Here is a 26,070-nt window from a genome sequence, read left to right as displayed (position 1 = left end):
AGTTTAGGAAATAGCTGTGATTTTAGCAGCTGCTCTGTAGAGATAAATCAAAACCCTACAACAGGGCATGGCTGTAATGTGTGCTGAAACTGGGCATTCTCCCTTCAGCTCAAACAATACTAAATGTATTGAGCTGGAGGGAAATAACAGATACCATGAGCCCCAGCAATAGGTGGGTTTTTCATTTCAGCAAAATCAATGGCGAGAAGTTGAATGGCATGTTTTCTGGCTGAGACAGATGAGTGGTGGACAGAACTGACATGGATTCCTTTCAGACCTGTGGGCATCAGTGCCTCAGTCTGTTTGCTCTTGAGCTAGGGACTGGCAGAAAGGAGCAGGAAATGGAAATGAGGCAGTGCAGACTGCAGCAAGAGGAAGAATCTACATGTGTTCCACTTTACCAAAATTCTCCCTAATCCTACACATCCCAGAGCATTAGCTATTTTACCCCAAATACTTGTAGGTTTTACTAACCCACCAAAGAAGCTCAAAGTAACACTTGTTCTTTCCCAGCTGCTTTCACAAATGGAAACAGGGCCCATGGGATTAATTATATCAGTTATAAATCTCTAAGTGTCCTTTTGAAGATACATTTTCATGGAAAAGGGCTTTGATCAAATATACTTCTACCAAGGAAAATGTCTGTTATATCATAGATCATCTCCTATCTCCCTTGCAACTCTGATCCCATCACAGCAATTCATTTCCCTTCAGGCACAGGGTGTAAGTAAGGCTCCACAGGAAATACAGTGTGGCAAGAGAGGCCAGACTATAAAGGCCTCTATAAAGGGGAATATAAGATTCATTTTCCAAGCCAAATAGTTTCGTGTCACCAAAAAATGTCAGTATTCAAGTATTCACATCTAGGGAGAGAGAACAGCAAAATACTTACATATCTAGACCTCTTTCATTAGCATACAATGAAAAAAAAAATGGAAAGAAAAAAAAAAGAAAAGATAATGTCAGGAGGTGATTCCAAACTTGCTTTGAAACCATCTGGATATTTTGTCCTGGATAACAGATAACAGAGGACTTGGACTTGCCTTCCATGAACTTCAGAAACATGGGCACCTCAAACATATGACTTCTGTTGTCTAGAGGTATTTACACTGGCAAGTTACTCTTAATTTAATTGGAATGGGGGGTGGGAAATTTCAACTGTTAAGTGTTAAAGCCTTCAGGAATGTCAGACTGAGGACTTCGCAGTAGTGTAATTGAAACTACTTTTGTAGGCAGTGACAGGATAGGCATGAGAGAATTGTGAGAAAACCTGTGAGAGCTGGAGCATCAGAGAGTTTCCCAGACACAAGGAGAGGGAAAAAAGTAGTGGTAAGTTGGAACATGTGTGAGGACATGAGAAAAGCTAAGATGGGTCAGTGATTGTGTCAAAGAAGGACTCTTTGCTGGACAGGAGGCTGGCCCAGAGTAGTCTATGATCACAGAGAGAGCAGGGGAAAATGGCATGTCCTTCTTCCTCTGTTTAGCATCTTTTTCTCCTCAAGCCTAAGAAAGCTCAAGGAACACAAGCCCTCTACTGTCAGGACATACTGCACTGAGACACACACACAAATACCCCATGAGCTGTGCTAAACTATTTCCCTGCTCACATGGAAACAACAAGCAGTATGAAAACTTCAGACAAGGGTTCACAACTTTGTTTCACTAAATGAGTCATTCAGAGAGAGGAAAAAAACCCAATAGAACCCCAAAGACTGTGTGTCATAGAAAAGACTGTATTTAGTTAAATCTTTAAGAGACGCGTGGGCTTGGCTTCACCTCTGAAAATATTGCAGCCCATTCCTGGCACAGATGTGCCAGAAGGGAGGGATACAGCATCTATTGAACAGGTATATGATGGGATTTGAGTTGGGAGGTTTCTGTACCACATATTGACTCATGCAGCTTCTCTCAGTGCAGGGAAGTAACCTGTGCCATGACAAGGTATCGGGCTCACATTCTTTCTAAGTATTTCTCAAAGAAAGCAAAGCTGAATTCATGCAAAGCTGAATTTATTCATCTAGGCAAACTATTTCTGAGACATCCCAACAAGATCTATTTTTCTTATTCAACAAGAGAAAGAAGTAATTCTGGGTGCTGAATTTCTACGTAATATTTTCCATAATATCACTGAGAAACAACCAAATCCCTAAGCACATGCCCACATTACTGAAAAGCCCAAGCAGTGCAGGTCAGGATCCCTGACCGCATCAGAGAGCTCCATCCCACAGGTGTGGTGGCCCTGACACCATGGTCCATCACCATAAGGCTCTGTACTGGTTGGAAGCTTCAGCTCAAGGCTGCAGAACAACTTCCAAGTGGTCACCAGGGCAAACCACCAAACTCTTTAGCTACTAGAGTTACCCCCCTCAGTCTTTGCCTCAGAGCAGAGTGGCAGGCACCAAGGAGCTCTGCACTGCTCTCAAGGGGTGATGGGCTCTCAGTGGGATGTGAAGTAAGAAGAGCCTCAACTCCAATCTGATAGTAAAGAATGCAAAGCACTTTTGGATTCTTCTGGATGAATGACAAATAAATGACAACAGTGAAGTTATTTACTGGCTGACATAACTAGCTCGTTCAAACTCCCAGCTCTGTTTAATGTCTGCATGACCTCACCTCTGACAACGTTTTTACTTATTTGTTGGCCAAATCTGAAAATTAAAAATAAAAATAATAATAATAAAGAAGTATTTATCTGGCAAGAGGAATGAGCAATGATAGCATTCTGGGCAGGGCAGTTCACTGGCCAGCTTTGTAAGCTCAGGAGGTGACTTCAGCTGGAATTAGCAGAGGGAATACCGCCCAGAGATCAAGCTAAGCAAACAAGAGCAGCCAGCGGGGAGGGCACCAGCCTTCCCTCCTGGGAGAGGGGACAAACAGGGTTGTGCAAGGTTTCTCTGCATGGAAATGGCTAACTGAACACCACACTGACACTTTCCACTGTGGAAAGAAGCAATTGCTTCTCCCAAGCAAAGCCTTGCTCAGTGCAGGTTGGATTTCAAGTGAACCACATTATAAGAGAGAACTGGTTTCTCACTAATTCCCTTAATTTACAGCTACAGCTGCATTATTGTGTTTACTTTTCATATGACAGGCTGTTATATCATAGGGCCTATGAGATGACCAAAACAAACTGTACACAAATAACAAACTACTAGCTAGGCTTAACCATCAGCAAAATAAATGTTATTTATTAATTTGAGGAAAGGGTGTTTCCTTTAAAACATGTGCCATGAGTGCTCAGGCAATTGCTTCATGGTCAGCAAGCACCAAGCACTGCTGCAAATCCTTCATCACACATAACAGGCAAGAGGTGCTCACTGGCAGACACACTCATGTCCAGGTGCAGGGTCCCCTCCAGGCAGAGTCCTCCTGGCAGCAGCAGACCAAGGCTCTGGAGGATTGGTGATGAGGCACCTGCTGTGCCCACAAGGACAGCCCATCTGGAATGAGCCAAAAGCCCTTATCATCCTGTCCAAGCCCCACTTCTGGGGCACACAATAAGATCTTCTGGGGTAGCCAGGGAAGAGAGACCATGAAAACAGCAAGAGAAACCTTTGGATTCTAATAAGAGGCATTCAGGCACCTCACTTCATCCATGCTAAAAGGAATTAGGTACCTAAGCAACTTTACAAAGTTTGCACATACCCATTGGGTGAGGAATTTTGTCAATTCATGTTACTAATACATTCTTCTACAGTCATCAACAAAACCCAGTTTAAAAATAGGAAGAAGTTGCAGAGAGGCAAGGGGAACAGGATGAGTTTTCTGTTTGTTTTACACAGGAACTTGGCAGTCTTCTCTCTGCTGACTGCAGTGCTGCACATCATTCCTGCATCCCCAACACTGGGCAAACCTCTACCACCATCTGCCTCAGAGCCGTCACTTAGGTGTGAGCTGCAAGGAAGGATATTTTTCTGACATGCAACGTCATGTTGAGAAGATTGGCTGGAATGCCAACAGAACAGCCCCCTTTTCCTTTCTATTACCAAATTTTGCAGGTATTGAAGGCTTTATTGTTGGTACTGTCTTTCCAATATAGTTGTATCATATTCATGCTGAAATTGGATTCATTTTCCCCGTGCTACAAAACTCATGGCTCAACAAAGAAAAATATCCTCCTTTGGATAGATGCTGGATCTCTTATTTACCCTTTCTTAATTACAGAGGTATCTTAATGGAAGTAGAATAATTTTTTACTCAGAGCTAGACCTACTTTCTAATTTTGATTCAAATATAGTACTCAGCTTTCTCCAGATTAAAGATTTTTCCTTTTAAATCAATTTTTCTATTACTAAAAACTTTAAAGTACACCACTCAACTAGATATCTTCGCATTCTCAAAGACCTATAACGTGAACAAAGCATGTCCATTGTTTCCTAAATGGCCTCCTGGATTTATGCCTGAGATTAAATGCATCAGATGACATTGTGCTGTGCTCTGCTATTATTTTATTCTGAAAAATAAATGAACAGAAGATGGCATTACGGTGGTTGCATCCACCCATCAAAGAGCATGTGTAAAGCCAAAACCCAATATAATTCAACTATTAGCATCATTTATAAGATCTTCTTTCTCTGGAGAAAATACATAATGTGCATTAATATTTCAAATTTTTAATGGGATTTCTCAGCTTCTGTTTAGTTTTGGAAGATTTACAGTGGAGCACTTAAAATCTAAAATATGCTGACTGTCAGAGGCCTGACTTGACTCTGGCTTGAGAGGACAGCTACTTCTCTGGTCAGCCTCTGCTGATTAAGAACGAAAATGAGATCACCTCTGAATACATATACAACCCACTGTAATAAACAAAACACCGCATTCCAGGTTATCCAGATTATTTCTGGATTATTTCTGAAATAATTTCTGTGTGATCATGCTCCAAATAATGATTTTTAACTACCAAAAAAATATTTTCTTCATGACTAATAGCAAAATGCCACCAGGCAGCATTCAGCTGTGTAAAACAGTGCAAAAGTGCAGTCACATCTTGGCAGGTCTGGAGCCTGGAGGCAGACCTCAGAGCAAATCCCTCTAAGTGTGGGTGCCGAACCTGCCCACAGCACAGGGCTGTGCAATGCACAGGGTGTGTGTGACCCTGAGCTGAGCACAGCTGCAGTGGAGTGTGCATAGCTGCCTCTGCACACTACTGGGGCTTGGGCTGCACTGGGGACTAGAACTCCAGGAAGTTCCAACTTTTTGTTATCCCCTTAACTGCAGCCACATCCGCAAACTATTTACACCCAGTTTATAATTTACGGCACAAATTTAATCTCAAGCAACTTCTGCAGTGCCTTCCTCTTCTATCATTGATAACTTTTCAAACTCCCACCAGGAGTGGGCTTCCCTTTATTCTGTGCACTTCTGCTTTGTTCTCTGGGTTTTCTTCTGGACATTGCCAAGAACGTTTTGCCCATAAAGTTTTACCACTTGGCAGTGAGTGTCTTTTACATGATCAGTGTCCCTCCACTGAGGAAGAAAGCTCCTTGAGAAAGGTGAATCTTCTTAGGGGGCAGGAGGAGACTTTTTGCTTCTCTGCAACTCAGCAGCCAGCAAAGCTTCCCTGTAGTCTGCCCTCCCTGGGGATCCTTCCCATGTTTGAGAAACTGGTCTACCTCCAACAGTCCTGAAAACTGTGTTTCTTTGGTCTTGTTTGACTACGGCTTCAACTGATTAGTATTTATTTCTGACTTGTCAGCAGACTTTATCTCTGATTAATGCTCCTTATGAATGGAAATACCACAGGCTTTTTGCAAATATGGTTTCTGCTTCTGTGTTATTTCTTCTGTCAGACTATATCAAGTGGTTTCTCTCTGGCTACATCCTTAACACTGCAAGATGCTCTCTTACATTTCAGAATCAAGATCAAAAGTTTTTAGTTGACTTGTTATACCTGAGACAGAGCAATATGCCACGTGTGACAAGAGAGCAACTCCAGGGATTCCTATTTTGCCCAGAAGTGATATTACAGAGGTGGAATCTTACCTGTGCTAATAGTTCTTTCCCATATGCATCAAGTCCTGCCATGTTCTTTATTTGTGACAAGCTACAAACCACAGACTTACCACAAATTTCTCCCTGTGCTTATACTCATTTTATATTTTGCTAAGCAAAGCTGCTCTGCTGCAGACATTGCCCAGGACCCTGCAGAGAAATCTGCAGACACACAGAGTCTCTTATCTCGTGGGTCTCCAGATGCTGAAAATATCAACACTTTACATGTTAGTACCTTTCACATATTTTTTTTCCCATTTTCACCAATAAGTCATGTCCCCTACTAACAGAAGGGTAAGCAGAATTTTAAATTAACTTAAAAATTCAAGCCCTCTCATGTGTAAGAACATACAAATCATAGAATCACAGAAACATTAAGTTTGGAAAAGACCTCCAAGAGCATTGAGTCCTATCTTTGGCTGATAACCGCTTTGTCAACTAGACCACAGCACTAAGTGCCCCATATCCTGTCATTTCTTGAACATTCCAGGGATGAGATTCTAGAACTTTTCCAGATGGACCATTCCAATGCCTCACCACTATTTTAATGAAAAAAAAAAAAATCTTTCTGATTCTGTCCAATCCAAACGTCCCCTGGCACAGCACTTCCTCCTATCCTGTCACTTGTTGCCTGAGAGAAGAGGCCGGTCTTCACCTTGCTGTAATGTCCTTTCTGGCTGTTGTAGAGATCAAGATCTCCCCTGAAAATACTCCCTGAAATACTTGGATATGATTTATATGTACATAATATAAGGATGTATTACATATTATTTACCACATAGCATATGCATGTGTGTGTTTGTGTAGCTTACATATAATTACTTCAAATAAATAATGCATTATGGTGAAACTATTCCAGGTAAAAAAGAGTTTTCATTCCTGCTCTGTTTCTCAGTAAAGAAAGGCAGGATCCATGCTTTGCCTGACATTTCTATTCCCTATCTGATAGAAGCTTAGCTATGAGGCAACAGCAAGTGGGATCACAGCAGCCTGTACTGCTGTAAACTGCGCATTTTTCAGAGGTCAGCACAATTACACATCACAGTATTGCAGACTGACTGAGAGTGATTTCAAGTTACCAAGTCCCATAAAGGAAAGCTCTTTCATGTGGAAGAGGCTGAACAACTGGCTGAGCAGCTTTGAAATATGCTCCCAAGTGCCACTGCCCTTCCCTGAGATGAAATGAGCCATTTGGAGGTTAGATGTTTGATGTTTGATCTGTGATAACTGCCTAGACCTCCCCTATCTTTCCAAGATAGAGACCTTGGAAAACAGGTAACTGGAACAGTGAACATGAAAATGGGGATGTGAATCATGTATCTGAGCCTTTGAACATTTTTTTCAGTATCCCTTAATGGTGTTCCTATATTTTCCACTTTTATTTGGCTCTGTCCCCATGTTTGTCTTCTTCTTCCATTTAGCTGTTTCTCATTTGTGTTCCTCCTGACACTTTCTCTTTCACTTTATTCATGCCTTGTGACTCCACTCCCAGAGACCACCATTTTGGCTTGCTATGCTCTCTGATGAACTCCAATACTTGCCCCTGGCTGGCACCACTAAAGCACCACTACAGCTTGTCTTCTCTGTACATGCCTGCAGTTTTCTCACTTTAGTAATACCCATGGACTTCTAAAAGACAAATTGCACACTACATTAGCCCTGAGTGTAATAGGAAAAATGGAGCGACACAGCCAAGATTTCATGAGTTCAGTAATATTTCTGTTATTTTTGCCCCAAAGAGACAAATGTCAGCAAGCTTCCCCTCCCAGAGCTGAGAAGACATTCAGAAACATCTCAAAATGTCATTAAATTAAGGCAGCATACATCGCTCTAAAAGGAATGGGAAGGAAAGCATTTAAAACCTGTAGCTTCACACATCAGAGACAGAAACAACCCTTCCATTTGACTGAGGCATAGCATAAAGTGTTGATGCATAAACATTTTCAAATGAGAGGCAATGCCAAAGCCTCAGAAGGAAGCCCACTGCAAGCTGTAGTGTGTGACCTGCAGATTTGGTTAGTTTCTTCAAACTGCCAGCTCTGAGGTGTTTTTTATCCATCTCTCTCCCCCACACTGCTCAAACCCTACAAAGTCTGCTGTGACTTGCACCCTCTCATAATCTCTAGATTTCTACAGCAGTGCTGCATCCTAATCAAACCCTTTTGTTGTGCTTCATGGTTCCAGCAAAATCATGCATTGTTTGGGTATGTGCAGACTCTTCACCATTGTCTTCAGCCCATAAGAGGGCAACCCCACTGGCTGGGCTCAGCAAAGGTTGTAATGGAATTTTGACTCCTACGGTGTTGTCTATCATTACACTCATGCATAATACCTATCCTAGAGTGCACTTCCCTTAGCAGGAAAGTCAAAGACCTGAGGTGATCAGAGAGCTACAGAGAGGTTCATCTTTATGCACTGCCCCTCCAAGCAAGCAGATCCAAAGAAGGAGCCATAAATCCCTGGGAAACTCACTGAGTGTACCAGCCCTTATGCAGAAATCACAGACACATTCCCTCTCACACACACTGGAGACCCTGACACCAGAGAGGATAGAGGCTGATAATGTATCCAACTCTCATGACTTTATCATGAATCTGTAATGGTCAATGTTTATTTTAAAGTTCCTGGAGTCATAGTTTCATAGAGCTAGGAATAACATCATCCTGGGAGCTGATGCTTAGTTACTATCCACTGTTTTCCTACATCTATTCCAGTGCTGTGCCTTTCCTTCTATGTTCTTCAGCTTTCCCACAGTAATTCTGCCTTCTGTCAGATTATCAAGCACTGCAATGGGCTGCCCAGGGAAGTGGATGAGTCACCATCCCTGGAGGTATTTAAAAGACACGTAGATGTGGGGATATGGGACATGATTTAGTGGTGGACTTCACAAGGCTGGGTTAAAGATCAGCCTTGATGATCTTCAAAGTCTCTTCCAACTTAGAGAATTCTATGACTCCATGACTAAAGCACATATTGCCCAGATAGACCCACATTGCTAGTCAATTCATCTCATCTGCATGTGTGATCTGTATCTCTCACTATGTTACCTACTACAGTCTCATCTGCACTATAATTGTTACAGGAAATGGACCCTGGTGGCTGACATTAATTACACTGCCCTCAATTTCTGGTTGTTCCCACACCTGCTTTTTGGTGCCTGGCCTGTGTCTGTGTACGATTATGTGGGAAGCATAGTCGTATTTTCAAGGCAAAAGCTAAAACACTGAAAGCTTATTAAAAATCCCATGGTTTATAACTTGGTATAATCTTACGGCTTTCAAGTTGCTTTTTTGAATTTCTGGAGTTTGCTTTCATGAACCAGCAATAAAGTTCTGGGGCTGAGCAGTGGGAGTGGCCAGTGAATGGCTGGAGAATGGCATTGAGCCTCAAAAGGGCAACTTTGGGAAAGTTTCTGAGCTGTCCTCAGCCGTAGCTGAGGTGTCTCCCAGTCTGCCTGGTAGGGCAGCTGAGGAAATAGCTAAGAACATAGCTAAATAATAGCTAAACCTCTGACAGGAGAAGAAACACAGCCTGCAGGACTGGATGTGCAACTCTATGGCACTACAGCACAGAGGTAGGACCACAACATGCTAGCCCTGCTGCTGCCTCATCCTCATCACTGTGGGCAACACCAGCCAGGAGCCACACTCCTCCGAACAAGCTCCCCACAAGCTCCTGCTGGCCAGCTTCACTTAGTTAACTGCGTCCACACTGTGTGTAAATTCCCAGAATAGTGAATAAGAAATATGAGCTTTCTGCCAATTACCAAGGAGTGGGAATGTGCATTAAAGTAAGTGAACTGAAATTCTGTGCTACAGAAAGAGTGGCTGCCTCTTCTGCAGTGGTGCCGAAATGGTGAGCAGGATCTGTGCACCAGTAACAGCTGGGATCATGCCTGAGTGTAGAACCTCTTTCAGCCTCCAGACCCCTCATGCCTTATGGTCTCACTATACATCTGCAACAAAAGTAGAGTTAGGAGAATTGCAAATATCTGAGACTGGTCCTTGCTGTGTGAACATACAGACTCCCCATGTTAGATGCCATCAGCTTCAGGGAGCGAAATGTGTAATACCTCACATACCATTGCTGCATATGGAAACATCAAAAAAGAAACAACCTTCAGGGTGAAAGTGCTTTCCCTGGGGAGGCTCTTGGCATACAGGAATGCAGCATAAGGGAGAATTCACAGGAAACTTGGTCAGAACCGGAATCGCCTATTAAATTTGCTGCGTGTCAGTTCCTGTTTAAACAGAATGTATAGTCTCCAACTACCCACAGTGGTTAGTTAATCTCTGTGTTTTGTTACTACTCAAAACCCTGAGCAAGCCTGGACTTTTGGGGTATCTGTGGTCCAGGGACAGGACAAGGCTAAAATAATCTAAAGACAAACAGAATATAAGATGAGAAAAGGAGGCAAAAATGAAAGGTTACAAATTTTGCAACAGGTCACTGAGCCACAGTGCAACCCAGTGTAGATATCAATTAATCTGATATCCGGTCCAGTGTTTGTTTCTTCTTAGCTTAACAAGCTCCTGAAAGAGAGCACAACTACTGAATCACCCACAAAGAAGTTAGATAAAGTAAATATATGTATCTGTACAACCTATAGGATTTTTATGTTATACAAAAAGACCAATTTGAGTAATGATTTTAAAAGCTTGGATACCCCAAAGAGACTATCTTCCTCTCAGGTTTTTTGAGATTTCCTGAAATTAATCAGAAAGCTGTTCAGTTGCAGAAGCTGGTAAATGAGTACAGCAGTATTGTTCTGGTATTCAGCTTCTGGAGCCAAGCAAAGTAACTAGGAAACAGACTCCTTCCACAGAGACAATTCAAGAAGACCTTTCTTTATCCAAACTGCATGTTTTTCTATGTTGTCTTTCTTGCTTGCTTTTCTACTACAAATCAATCAGCAAAAAACTTTGCTGTAAGTTGTTATTCTGCTTCTATATCAATAACCTGTGTAGGAAATCTTCCCCCTTTTGTAAGAATAAAAAAATAAAATAAAAATTCATTGAAGTGAAATCTTTTTCAAGTGAATTAATGTATGTAAAATTTCCCATTGAGACCTACAACTGTAAAAGAGAGCTAGGTCTGGTTGCTCTCAAGTGCAAAACTTGCAAGCTGTCTTACTCATGTAAGTTTCCAGACAGCTCGTGTTGCAAAATAATTAGGGACAATTGCTTCTGTAGCCATATGCAATACTTTTAGAGTAATGCAAGCACAAAAGAAAGAAATATCAGAAGTCTGTACAGGAAATGCTTGCTTAAAATTCAGCTTCTTTGCTTGCAGGATTTGGATAATGCTAAATTCCCTATGTTCTCTCAAGCAAGAGGCTGTACTTTTGCAGATGACACTGAACCCAGTGAGAAGAAATTCGACCAGTGGAAGACCAGAGTGAACTTGAGGGGTGTGCCACACTGATGTCAAGGGAGATGAAGGACACACCTCTGCCTGGACTGAAGAGGGGAAAATTAACCAACAGTCATCATTAGAACACTTCATAAAATAGATCTTTCCATTCTGTCAGCAGAAGTAAATCAGACCCACTCCACACCCCTGGCTAGTTTTGCTCTCCTCACTTGTCATACAGTGTCATTTTTTTGGCTCCTGACCAGCCCATTCAGGCCTTTGAAGGTGCTTAAACTCACAAGAAAAATCAACAGTTATTTGCCTAACATTGTTCTGACCCACACTGCTGTATAATGTTTCCATGAAATTAAGTTTCTTTATTACTGTTCATGACATTCCTGTTTTTTTTTAGTATTTAGACAAACATTTCAATGCAAGAGTCTTAGGTGGAAAATAAAAAGCAAAACTAACTTTTACATTTTCTAATTCAACTTGTTCTGAGCTGAATTAGCTATAAGCACCCTTTTCCCAAACTGCACAGTCCTACCTGCTTGGTTTTGCAAGAAAATAGAGAAAAGATTTCTTTGAATAGACTACGTCAGTCTGAATTACTAGGGCTTCTGCAGTTTCCCATCTCTATAGATCTACTTTCAGCTTCTTCATGTTGTTGCTATGGATATCCAAACTGGTCGAGTCCACTGGGACATGAGCAGGAATTGACAGGTATTTTAATACATGTCATCAAAACAGGCTCTGCAACCACAAACCAAGTACTTTCAAGACCATCACAATGCTTACCATATGGGAAAGCAGATGTACAGAGAAGTAGAGAAATACTCTGATCATAGAAATGCAAGCAAGAGCTGCACTCTGGGACTAAGGCGCTTCTTTACACTGCATGACCCTAAAATGTCCCTGAATCAGAGATAATTCCCATACTAGAAAATGACTTTGCATTTTATTATGGACAAGGTTATTAATAACCAAATGGCAAAGAAAGCACCCAGAAGGCAGAGCTGTTGGAATCTGTGCCAGACACTGAAGTGACTGGTCCCCATGGGGTCCCTGTGCCCATTCAGTGCAGAGGAATGAATGGCTGTATTACATCTCACAGCTGACAACGTGTGACCCTGTGGTACAGAGCTGCCCACAGCACAGCACACAGGCTGCGCTGACAACAGGCTCACCTACTTACTGGTGGGCTGCTCACATCTTCATCTTAACACTCAAGTGTTGAGTCATTCACCCCTGCCATGCTGTGAGAAAGGGGCTGATCTCCTGCTCATGGCTGGGGCACCATGGCACAGTGAGGCGCAGATACAGTGGCAGCTCCACTGCTTTGAGTTGCCACAGTATCTTCTATGGCCTCCTGCAAATTAGACCCAGATATCTCAGGAATCAGAGAGAAAGAGGAACCTACAGAGAATTTCCACGTGTTTTAAGTGGTTTTCCTAGCAAATAAAATTGTTGCAGCATGATCATGCACAAGATCCAGTTCTCCGGGGCAATATTTAAATCACTTACCATGAGGCCGTCTCTTCTCTCCTGCACCTCTTGTCCTGCCCATTGCAAGCTTTCAGAAGTAATGATCCCACCACTTATGGAACAGTGAAACCAGGCCCTTTGTCTCTATTTCCCAACAGCAGATTTGCCCACTGGGAATCTCCAGCCACCAGAGCTCCTTATCGTCTTTCACATCCAGCATTGCCTTTCCTTCATGCCTAGCCTTTTAATAGAAGAGCTCTCCAAAATAACCAGGATTTTTAGGTCTGTGTCCCTTTCCCTAAACTTCCTAAAGGCCTAAGGGCCTTTGTTTTTTGAACTGTAGTAGGTCTGACCCTAGCATAGAGTAGCAGTAAATGCATTCTTTCCAAAATCTTTCCTATGGCAACAGTTGTAATTAGCATTATTCAACCACTGTCCAACATCTGCACTGAACAAGGGAGGAAGTATACCACAAAATAGTATTGCTCAGACACTACCACAGCACACAGAATGGGGTCTGAATTACAGTTCTGCTGATGTTTCTTGACATTTGAGTGTTCAACTGAAAATTCAACCACTCTCACAGATTATCTGTCATAATGCATGCATATGCTGAGGTTTTAAGAACCATGTATAGGAATTTGAAGTCTTTCATCCATCAGAATGGATGCAGGAGCCTTGCCAATGCCCATAAGCAGTGGGATTTCTAAAGCCATCTTTGCTTTGAAATAAATCAGACTCTGTACACTACTCGTCCGTCATCACTCTGTAATTACTCAGTCAGAAAGGTTTAGTCTGAGGTGATCTTGCCCAACCATGTTCTCATGCTGCCTTTAAATGTTGCACTTTCTGCTTCATTCTTCCTACTGCTGTCACAGCATCGCTGGGCTTTGCCAGAGATTAAGGTTTCATTGTGCAGGACGCTGTTCTGCCACTGAGGAGAGAATGTCTGCCACTAAGCACTTAAGTCTAAATCGACTGGGCAGATAAAGGGGTCCAGAAAGGGTGTACTGCTGCCTCCCTTCAGTAGAAGAAGAAAGAAATGTAAGCACAGACATTACCATAAAATCACATTGGAGGTCTCTAACAGAAACAGATTTGTAGCCCCAGCTTTTCTCTCAGCATTTTATAATAAGACCATCCTTTTATTTGTCTGCTCTCAGTCTGGAAACAATGCTTTGGGGAACTTTTTTTGCAGTGTGGAATTTCTTTCTTTCTTTTTTTTTTTTTTTTCTTTTTTCCCTCTTTCCAAAAATACAGTTGCTACATGTGATTTAATACTCAGTTTTGAAAACAGGTTTGCACTGCTCTCCTGTTAAAACACCTTTCTTGCATGCTTTGGATTCTTGCATGCTTCTGCTTGTCACCTTTAACATAAAACATGCATAGCTCTCAAATATGTTGTGAAGAGCTCAGCTGTGGCCACTGCAGAGATCTCTGCAGGGATCAGGCTGACCCTGAGACAGTGCTCTGATTATTTTGATTGCTTAGAGGTCTCCACCAACCTACAGGGAACTGGCCACAGCAGTTTTGGGTTTTTTCCACTCTAAATAGCTGAACTGCAGACAACCAAAATAATTAGGTTGGAAATAACTGTTAATAAAGAAGCATAATTTTCACTTAGAAAAGAAAAATACTAAAGAAAAGCTTATAAAATGCTGGTTGCTGCATTTATTGGAAGGGATACTAGCACCTCTCCCCTATCCACAAAAAAGTTATCTTCAAAAAGGCATGATATTACTCCCAAAAAAAGGAAGAATATGTTTTCATTTGTGTGGTTACAGCACAGCTGTGGGCTGTACTCTACTTTGTGAACCGAAAATCAGATCTGGTGCGTGGCTTGGAATGTCACTAAGGGATTCACATTCAAATACACTAAAAACTTTATAGTCTTTGATGATCAGGATGTAAAAGGTTTATCAGATTATGTATGGATTGGCATATCTTGGTATTTCATCATGAGTCAAATGGGACATCATGATTTTATTTCTGAAAGTCCCTGATGCCAAATTTTGTAAACAGATAAGGTCTACGCTTTCACTGAAAAAAAAAAGAGACTCCTCTCCTATTTATGTTGAGGGAAAACACGACCTTAACTGCTTCTAATAATACCTATAATATAACTAAAAAATCCCACTTTTGAATTTGCTTTTTGAGACAATCTACTGATACATTGGACACTTACTTCTGGCTTTAAATTGACCATTGTTAGCAACTCTGCAAACCATTTATGATACAAATGCACAAAACAATGACAAAACAGAAAAACCTGGAGAAAATGTTCAGCTTTCACCAGTTGGTGTACTGAGAAGCTGCAATTCTTGTCAAAGTGCCATGTGTTTATAGACCTGCCAGTGGCATCACATTTGTACTGTTTCACTTGAGCTAGAAACAGCTTCCCTTTCTCCCCTGACAAGGAATGGTCTTTATTGGCTGAGCATGCACACAGCCTTCCTCCCTCTTCCTGCCTAGTGAGCCAGGTATGCATAGGCAAGCAAAAAAGATTAGTGGAGTTCACTGAGGGCTAAGAAGGCTGAGGACCACTGCTCTGAATATGCTCACGGTCACTGATTGATCTGATCCGTATGGTATTATGTGTCCAGGGTCATAAGATATGGCCTGGTTTTCTTCTGCCTCTTGTCTACCACAGGCGGGAATAGTCTCTGTAGGATGCACTTGCCATTTGTCTTGTCCTTAGCCTTCCAGGCAGGAGCCCATCAAAACCTCTACCATATCCTTACGGGGAAGAGTTGCCCCCTTTAACTCTTCCACTGATGAGAGCAGGTTGCTATGTTGTTAAAATCCTCATGGTTCACGTTCCTTGTTTACACTGATGGAGTTTGGAAAGGTTATGCTGGAGACTATTGTGCCATATGTGTACACTGTCTACATAACAGCAACTTGCAAAACACAACTGTACTGTTTAAGTGTGTTATATAATTAGGGCAAGTAGAGATCTGGCCCTGCGTGCTGTTATGGCGCTGTCCTGCTCATAATTTCTGAGATCTATAGGACCAGGGAACATGATACCACGGTCTGTAGTTTTCAAACTTAAACAAAGTATTTTGTTGGATTGGTGACCAAACTAATTTTTATGACATGTCATTTCTGTAAGGACATTGCTTTATTTCGCAGAAGGGTTTCCCATAGATAATGGTTGTTAGCTGGCTGAGTTGGAATCTGGCAGGATTAAGGAAATCTAAACTGACAGCTGGTTTTGTGCAAGGAAGCATAATGTGGCTGTTGTTACAGGAGGCAATGTGGGATGCTTGTGCACAAATGCATGACAAGAGGGCTTGCTCTTAGCTGTATATGTAAGTGCAGCTTAGCAGTTAAAGCAGCACAGAAGGGCTAAATGCCTCGCAGAGAAAACTTCATATGACTTTCCCATGTGGCTGTGAGCATGATTATGTTTTTACTTTCACTATAGTTGTCAGAAACAGATGTTTGAACTCCGGTCAAAACAAAAAGGAGCTACATCGCCAATTACCTTAAAGAGAAGCCAAGTCAGCTCACCACTAAAGACTGAGGATCTTAGCTAAAGGAACAGATTGCCTCCCCAGATAACAGCCTGCTTGTAGGTCTGCGCGACTGACACAGGAGAACTGATGTGTCCTATCAGAAACAGCACCTCAAATGGTGACTTGTCATTCGCCAGCTCCTAGGTTTTATTTTTGCCAAGCTGCCCCGTAACTGCTAAGCATAGACATTAGAAAACAAACACAGTTTAAATGGGACTGCACGGGTCAGTTCTCAGAGGCAGTACTGCCACTTCTGCTGAGCTCTACAGGCACTGAGGCAGCTACTGGTGATGAAGGTGCCTATCTGGAAACACAAAGCATTTCTCTAGGGGTTTTTCATCCAGAAGAGAGTTTACCATATCAGTTGAGCTCACAGATGAAAAATATTCAAAATTGCTTTATTAAAGGTCTGTGCAAAATCGTAGCCCATGCTTTGACATGTTCTGCGCAAGTTTGACACTAATGCAGCTATGATGAATACCCCAAAGAAGCATTTAACTTCCATCAGTCTCAGTAAGGCCTGGGATTTACAAAGTTTTCAGTACAATGCTAAAGATATTTTGGTGATATTGATATAATTGAGGCATAAATGTACTCACATGGGACTGACACTTGTCAGTATTGTCTAAAACAAAAATGGGGAAAGTTGGAAGCCATGAAAGCAGAGAGACATGATAAAGCAGTGATAGTGATATATACTGAAGCCTGTAGAGTTGTGACCAGAATTGGTGCCTGGCATAAAACACAGTGAAGCAGAGCAGGGCAGATAAAGAATCAGGTGCTCATTTGCCCACAGATGCTACAAATCTGGAGTGCACCTTGCCCCTACTCTAGCACATGGAGGACACAGTTGCCTGGCTGAGTGAACAAATCTAAAAGTCATTCAGAGCATTCGGGGGAGACTGATGCCCCAGAAGCCTTAGGGTGTATTTTGGACTTCTGCGGCTTCCAAGACCCAGAGCAGACTGTCCTGGAAATATGGCCATTCCAGAGAGCATGGAGTGTCAGGTAGACCCTGCTGGGCTTGTGCAAATGAAGGACAGAATGCTGGTATCATGAAATATGAGATTTGCCTTCCCACAAATGAGAAGAAATTGCTGCAGGATTCCCCCAGCATACCCTTGTAGACCAAAGTCAGATGTGCCCACAAAGCTGCTGACCCAGGTGGTGTAACCTCAAGACTTCTACATTTGGCTATTCTGGGAAAATGGCTTGCTTACAGAATGGGAATATGGGGATAATTATATCCCACCTCATCCTGCAGCCTCAGCATTAGAGGAAACTCTATTCCCTCTCAGCCATATGCTGCAGCAAGATCCTTTCCCTTCACAATTCTGTGATACAATTATATATGAGACACCTTGGCTGTGAAGTTTCAGGTTTATACTGATGTTTGGAATAGAAATATGGCATGGATTGCTTTCACATTAGCCTAACATAAACTTAGGAGAAAAGAAGATTGTAATAAATAAGAAAAATAAGTTTGAAAAGCAAGACTCAAATCTGTGTGAAACATGTCTTAATATCATGCAGATCCTTCAAAGTTATATTTTCTTCCTTAGCTATTTGTGGATCTCCCTCATTTAAAATTTAATTTACTTCATAACGTTGCACTTGCTGTAAAATAAGTTCTGGTCTTCTCTTGTGGTAGGTCTCCTTCTGAACAGCTGAATTTTAATGGTTTGCTTCCACTAATTCAAGTCACTATCTGACCACAATTAATCCAGCTATTTTGCACAAACAGTTTATCTTGTTTTCTTTACTGATTTTGATAGTAAAATGTGTGTGGATTAATAATACACAAGTATGCTCTCTTTTCACTGAAGTAAGGGTCAAAACAACAAATCTACAACCTGGATATTTAAGTCTGGAAGCAGAAGGTGTGCTAAAAGCTTCTTTAAATGGCACAGCTGCTGAAGAAGTGATACAGCTGCTGGAAAATATAATTTGAGAGAATAACTTGCTACTTTCAACACAAAATCTTACTGATATTTTCACAGCTAAGCTTTTGCAAAGCATATTTGAGCATGGGTCACTGAAAATTGTAGAGCTACATTTCGCTTTCTAATGAAGTCAAGAAACCATCCCGACTTGCCACAAATGTAAACAAGCACCAGGAATTCATGTGGAAGCTGGGAGGATACATCATCCAGTTTTACTTCCTGAATAAACTGGCTGCGTGAGAACCAGGATATAACTTTAGGGAGGGCGACAATTCTCTGCTTCATGGACCTGACTGAACACATTTTAATGAGAAAATGCCAGTTCAGTAGAACTGATTAATTCCACGTTTTCTTGTTTCCTGTTCATTATGTTTACCTTTGGGTGTTACCACCCAGGCTTCTGCTGGAAGAAGAGACACAGCTGTGCTCACGTGGCATCCAAAGGTCTATGCTGGGTGTCACAGCACCCTCCACGAGGATCTGCAGAGTCCAGACAGTGCAGGCTGATGGTCACCTCCCAAGCTGCACGATGCTGTCCCCTGCGCGGTCCCAGCAGAGAGCTGGGAGCCAATTTGAAAACTGGCTGCTTTCCACCTACACCCCTTGATACGCTGCTCCAGTATGCAGACACTTCTGATTGTACAAGTATCTTTTAGTTTCTAGTTTCTCTGAATTGACCTCCGAATCTTTAGGCTCAATTCGCCACTTTATTTGATTACAGATCCTGCTGGATTCAAGTATTTTCTCCCACTGCAGTCAATTATAGACCAATATCAAATTTCTTCTCTATTTCCCTCCAATATACAAGGCTTTTAAAGCTGATATGGCTGGATCTCATCCTCTGTGCAGAAAGTCTGCATTTAAATAATTTTTCTTTTAGTATATTTTAAATTAGGAACATAAACTGTTAAAAACACAGAAAAATTAATGTACTACTTCTTTTTAAGACTCTTATTACAGCTTATATCAGTTTATACTGTAGACACACAGCAAGAGAGCCCAGCTATGATAGGGTACAATTTATGTAATTTGGTACCTATTTTATGACCTGTTTTATGAGTACATCTAAATGAACACCCAGTCAAACTCAAAAAGAAAATAAAGTTCTACAAATGACTTTTTATTTACCTAGGAATCAACACTCAAAACTTAGGAACCAAACATCTTCTGATAGTTAAAATGTTGTACTAGACTGCCTAACTTAAAATTTAAATCACAAAACTTGTCTCAAATAAGAACAGAGAGAGGTTAGCAATAACCTGAAATTTACCAGGTATTGGAAGGAATACCTTATAATGTAAGTGATTCAGGGAGAGGGCGTTCCTCGCATATTGAAACAGCTTCCCACAATATCGTTCTGTATCTTTTTAATTAATTGTCTTAGGAATGATGGTGTCCCTCTCCTTTTGTGCACAGCATAGTTAAATGAGGAGAGAGATTTTGCAGCAAGCAACTGCACAATGTAAAGAAGGTAGCAATAATGGAATATTCCCGAACAGCAAGAGAAGAGAGGGAAAGAGCCATTGAACTGGATTTGTGACAGATTTATGTTTGAAGAAGAGGGGCCTGTCAACCTGAAAATGGTAAAGATGTGCCATCAGCCAAACGTTGCATTATTGGAGAATTAGCCTTGAAGCTTTATTAATCCCTGACACACAGAAGAGCAGCCTGGTTTCCTAAAGGTGGGGTCAGAAAATGTGACGCTTTTCTACTAACCTACTGCAGGGCACTGGAAAAGTTACTTCACCTCTCTGGAAAGATTTTGGAGGCTCCGCAGAGACTGCCGCTGTCTGCAGGGGGTCAGCTGAGCTCCGCAGAGACCCCCGGCACGGAGCAGAGCACGGCGGGGCGGCTGCGGGCGGGCCGGGCGCCCCGACCTCTGCTGGCCGCGGACAGCGCCCGCCGCGGCTCCCGCGGGAGAACGGGAGGAAACGGGAAAGGGTGTGTTCACCCTGCTGCGCTTTCTGCCCGGCTTCTGGCTGCTCGCCTAGTCTCTTCGTACTTTCCCAGAGGAATAGCGTGTTGGGTACTGAAACGGCCGTGTGGTGCTTCCGTGGGCATCCAACAGCTCCTGAGGTTGTTTTTCCATGGATTAATTATTTCACATGACTTGGCAAAGGTATCCCTTTTCTCTTGTACGGAGTTTTGTCAAACTTTAAATGTTGAGCTGAAATTTTCCGTGCTGTGGACTTTACCTCACTCTGGACCATTCTTAGTCCTAGAAGTCTCGGTGTGAGGGAAACAGTTTTGAGCATATCCAATCGTAATTGCGCTATTGCGTTCTCTGAAAGTGTTTAAACTCTGGAAACTGAAAGAGCATCGCTTGAGTTTTTGATGAGATGAGGCAGAAATGCTTTGTGTGAAGCCTCTCACCTTTTGGCAGGGCTACAGACCTTTCAGATCTACAATTTACCTGTGCTTAGTAGCTCCTAGCACATCTGGGCACTTTTTGCTGAAGATTTTGCCTACTGCCATGCATGATCTAGCTTGAAACTCCGCACACTTTTACTTGTGGTCTTAACAATGGCTACCCTAGGTTACATCAGATCTCCAAGTCCCAGACTAGGAACTGGGTGACAGAATTAAGAAACTGGCTAGATGAGGAAGAAGGTTGGAGACAAGAAAAGAGTAACAACACATGAGGGTAATGCTGGGTAGGAATAGCATGTGCTCTTGTCCTTTCCATGTCAGGGCAGAAGCTAGATTGGTTCTCTACACACATCCATGCCTTGTAGCAAGCTCTGGTCATAGCATCCCTGGTCAGTGCCTTTCCTGCAGAACCTGCTCTACCTGCCAGATAGGATGAAAGACTCTCTGGTCAAACTGCAGTGAAAATATGCTGTGTATCAAAAACAAGCAGTGAGACAGAGACTGATAGCCAGTATGGCAGAGTAATCACAACTATACTGACACCTCTGCTGCTGCTTTTATCACTGTGTAAGATGTACACAAGGAGATGGCATGTCCTTAGTACCCCAAAACTGGGACTCCACGGTTTGGTCAAGCTTTGTTCCATCTTGTGAGTGATATGCCTGGAATTCTCTTCCTCTTTCAAACTTGGAAAAAACAGTTAATCTCTGCAACTTGAGAAGGGGTATGGAGCTGTTAAATTAAAATTTATTTGTACTTCATTTAAGAGTGGAGATCAATCAAAGATACCAGCTTGGCTTTTACATCTGCTGCAATATATTTTGGATTTGAGATGAATGAAAAATAATTTGTGATAAGATTTGTTGTGATACACAAAGGAAAGCATGGTTTGTTCTGACTTCTTTTAGGATAAAAGTATCCATATCCAGCTCAACAGCCCCTTTTCTTTGGTGGTAAACAAAGTCAATAGCCCAAAATATATACATGATTTATGTAGAGACTTCATATTTAAGAAAGTGTAGTGTAATGAGAATTGCCCATATATAGAGATCAAAGTTAATATACTGGACAAAAGATTAAAGGAAATTATCCCTATCTTCTGTTCAGTCAAGTCACTAAATTCAAGTGTGTCATTGTGTTAATAGTGTTTGATTTTAAGACTTCATTATTAAGAAGTGGTCGCTCAACATCAGTAGATATTAGTATAATGAATCTTGCTGCTTTCTGAAGTCTACATCCTACAAATCTTCTGTATATTACTTGTTTTCCCAAACTATCCTTTAGGGATAAAGCAACAACCAGAGCAAAACCAAGTTCCATCTTCCAGCAAGAAGAAAATATTTCTAGTTAAAAATAAGCACCCTTCTGTACAGTAGTGCTGTGCAATGTCTATGCATTCATGTGCACGCTCAAAAATTGTGCCAAGGAAGGTATATACTAAAACGTCACAAAGGACTGACCTATTGCATACCCCCAAACTGATAATCTGGCTGTATTTTCTTTGTGGAAAGGCCCTTAGACTTAGAAATGTGAATATGTTTTCGCTGTTTAAAAGACACAAACTAGCATCCTGAGGAACTGATACGTGCCTTGTGTTGATTACTGAGCAGAAGAACTAATTGTTCTATATGGCCTATAAAAAGCTACATAGTCAAGAAATTTTCTACTTGTGGAAGCCCAGTTACCATGTTTATATATACAAATAAGCACATTTTTCTCTGAACATTTGCACGACTCAAAAATTTAATTAACAAATCTTCACTCAAAATTATAACCCATTCATGTCATGAGTTCATTTGCCATATCCTTCATGAGTCTCTACCTTTCATGTTGAAAATGTAGTTAATAATGTCCTTAAAATATAGTGCCTAAACTCTGCATAAGGAAGCACAATTGGGCCCTTGGCATTATTTAGATCATAAGAGGGGTTCAATGCTGGGAGAAATCTTTATAATATTTTACTGCATATGGAAAACACTTGTAGCACAGTGAGGGCTGTGTGTGACATGATTCCCAGAAATTAAATACCCCAGAGAGAAAGTTATACAATTAATCATCAACTTTTGTGTTACCACTCAGCAAGATTTTTTTTTTTTCATGCTGAGAGACGGAAGAGAGAGAAAACAGATCTTGAAGAGACTATACCCAGCAACGTTTGCTTTATTTGGCTTTGAATTTGCCTGCAATTCAATAATTATAGAACATCTGGTTTCTTTGTTAATCAGAGAAAGCATGTTTTATTCCCTTGACTTTTTAGTAAGAAAAATTAATTTGTTGCCATCCGCCATATGAGAATCCACTGCAACAGTAACAGTTTTCAGGAACTGAACATGACATCATGCTGTTTGTGATACGCCTGTGTATGCGTGTGTGTGGGGTACTCACAATAGTTATTATTTTCCCATAGGATTGAAACTCATGCAAGAACTCCACTGCCAGGGACAGCCAGGCCTGCATCATCTGCTTATCACTGTGATGGCCAAATCAACACAGCCAGGAACTCACAGGTAGGGAGAGGGATTCACCCAGGTGATAAATAGTTCATCTTTTAGTGATGTTCAAAAGAACTTAAAGATCAGAGATGATCAAGCCTTCCCTGCCTGAGATGTCAACTTTTGGTTCTCCATTCCTATCCAAACATTCAACCTCAGGTTTGATTTACACCCAAAGGTGGAAATAGCCATTTGTTACAGCAGAGGGACAAGTTTCAAGTCCCATAGAGACTCTAAGCCTGTTAAATTGGCCAGCAGCTGTCCACCTCCTGTTACGCAGAGCGGCTGGAAGCTTGCCTGTGCTCCCTTTGTCCTCCTCAGAGATGTCTTCATCACCATGACTTTGGTTATGTCCACATTTAGGAAGAAGGAGAAGAAAATATAGCTGCTTCCTGTGACTTCCACCTGGAGCAATGTCAAGCGATGGCAGACAGCAAGAAATAGAGCAAAGACAGGACCTTTTACTTCATATTAGCAGCTCCAGTGTCAGATTGGGAACCTGCCACTTCACCAGACCACAGATCATTACTGCAGTAAGGAAAGAAAACTGTGATGCAAGAGCTCTTTGTGCATTGGGCAATCAATCTGCAGATAAGGATTTGGCACTTGGTTTTTATAGAGTTTTATTAAATACATATAAAAGTGCAGCAGCAGAGGACATTAAACATTTGCCATTTAATCAAAAATGTGGAAACTGATTTGCATCAAAAAACCTTCTCATTTGTTGCTTTCTCAGAGAATCTAAGAAAATTGTAATAGCAGGTGAGGTAGCCAGTTTAAAAAAGAGCCTAAAGTGGTTTGTGGAACAGCATTTCCAAAATGTCTGTATTTTATTATCAGTAAAACCTATAGGAAAATACTTCAAAGTGGGCTGTTTTGATGTTATGCCACAGATATAAAAGCAGTACTCAGATTCTCTGAATATCATTAATTATGCATGCATTAAGGATGCATTAAGAGATCTTTAATGATTACCCTCATTGCACAAAGGTCCTTCACTGCAGATGAGAACAAAAGTACCATGCTCCTGTCAGAGCAGTGCTGATTACTGCTGACTTCCACCACGAAGGAGATTGCCCCTCTGACAGGCTGCAGGTGTCCCAGTCCTCCCAGGCTCCCTCAGCCAGTGCATTCCTCACCCTTTGGCAGGACCCAGTGCACACCGTGCTGCCATGGGGACTGGGAGGTCATCTTCAGAGCCACTGCACCAAGGGCATTCTGGCAGCAGGCCCCAAGGCTGTGCTTGCCCGCTGTCCTGTGGGCTAAAGGAGCTGGATGCCTAGGATGGACAATGGACAAGTGGAATCATCAGAGCCATGCTGGCATAGTCTGCAAAAGGCTCTGAGATACAACAAGCTTCCTCCTGGCTCTCTTTGCAATGGGCATCATTGCAATGGTCTTGGCTCTTCCCCACTCTCCATGTTCAATTTCAACTTTTTGGATTGTTACGTCTTAAATCCATGACTTCACAGACTTCATGGCCTTTTCCAAGGAATTTAGCTTTCATGTACACGCATGGACACACACATGCAGTTCCTGTCTTGCTTCTGCCTGACCCCACATGAGGACAGCTCAGGTGTTCTAAGGTGATCTAAGGCATTGCCAGCTCAGTGCCTGGACCACGATGCGTGCAATTGACTGTGGGGATGAGGGAATTCTCTTTACAGGACACTCGAGTTCCCCCAGCTGAAGTGATTCTCTCTGAAGCACGCTGGCTTTCCAAATGCACACTGGCTGAAAGAGCCACTGACACAAACAGAGGCTACACTGTCACCGTGTGCCAAGTGTGCTGGCAAGGCTGGGGCCAAGCTGGGCTGCGTGAATGGTAGCGCTTCCTCTCAAATCCTGGCAGTCGGGAGGGTTCCCTTCACCCCCACCCACGGCCACCCCATGGCCCAGCCGTCTGGGAGGAGCTGGTGCTGCTACAGCAGCTGCTGGAGACCACGCATGGCGCAGGGAGCACTCTCTGCCAGCCACCAGCTGCACCGCCGGCCAGCAGCTGCGCTGGGCTCCAGGATGCCCTCAGAGCAGCCCTGCGCGACTGATCCTCCCCCACGGTAAACTCGGGCTGCTGGGCAGTCTGCAGCTGACTGGGTGGAGGATCTCAGTGGACCTGAGCAACTTCCTCCAGCAATCAGCGCTAACAAAAGGCCTCTGTCAAGCCATGTAGAGCAGAGAACTGCTGTTGAGCGTGCAATGCTACTATTAAGGAATTAGCATGGGAAATTATTTTGGCACCAAGATTCAGCAATGTCTGGAACAACAAGACAGGCATTCACTTCTACACCTTCTTCTGATGTTCATAAGCAATCTCTGCCACTACCTATTTTTCTGTTCAAGAGCTGGTCAGGGGAGGCAGGGAGTCAATGCACATAATATTGGCAAAATTAAGAATATTTGCTAATGTTCTTTAAACTGCAGCACTTAAAATAATCCTGAAGGCAAAAACTTTACTAGATTTAGGATGCAGTAAAATTTTAAATGGGCATGTATTCTTCGGTGAATTTTTATAAAACAGGTTACATGGGCTTATATCAGTAAAGATTAATTCTTAATTTTACCATTCTGTGTTTTTCCAAATGATAAAATCAGATGAAATCTTGAATGCTGTTAAGAATGACTGTGACACCAGACATGAAAGGACACTGTTGATCTTGCAATCTTGTCAAAACTCTGGCCAAGTTGTCAGATTTTAGTCAAAAAATTAGTTGTGAGTTATTCACAATAGCAAATCAGAGGCTGAATCTATTTTTAAATAGTCTTATTAAAAATTTCACTCTGTTTCTAAATCAAAGAGAAGACAATCTATTTCTAGACATTTCTCTGATTAGTTTCTCAGAAACATCATCTAACTGTATCAACACAGCTGTCAGAAGGGGCTTCTTTAATAAAATGCAGCCTTTATCAAAGGGGAAG

General features: G+C 42.0%; 1 long non-coding RNA gene across 1 annotated transcript; it reads left to right on the top strand.

The window, feature by feature from the left end:
• Positions 1-19,608: 19,608 nt before the first annotated feature.
• Positions 19,609-25,718, top strand: LOC140681920 (uncharacterized). The gene is made up of 3 exons (XR_012053140.1): positions 19,609-20,411; positions 23,070-23,169; positions 23,518-25,718. It is a non-coding gene; the product is annotated as an uncharacterized lncRNA (long non-coding RNA).
• The last annotated feature ends 352 nt before the right edge of the window (positions 25,719-26,070 follow it).

Source organism: Taeniopygia guttata, chromosome Z (genome assembly GCF_048771995.1).
Source record: "Taeniopygia guttata chromosome Z, bTaeGut7.mat, whole genome shotgun sequence".
NCBI lineage: Eukaryota > Metazoa > Chordata > Aves > Passeriformes > Estrildidae > Taeniopygia > Taeniopygia guttata.
This window is presented reverse-complemented; position numbering and strand designations above follow the sequence as displayed.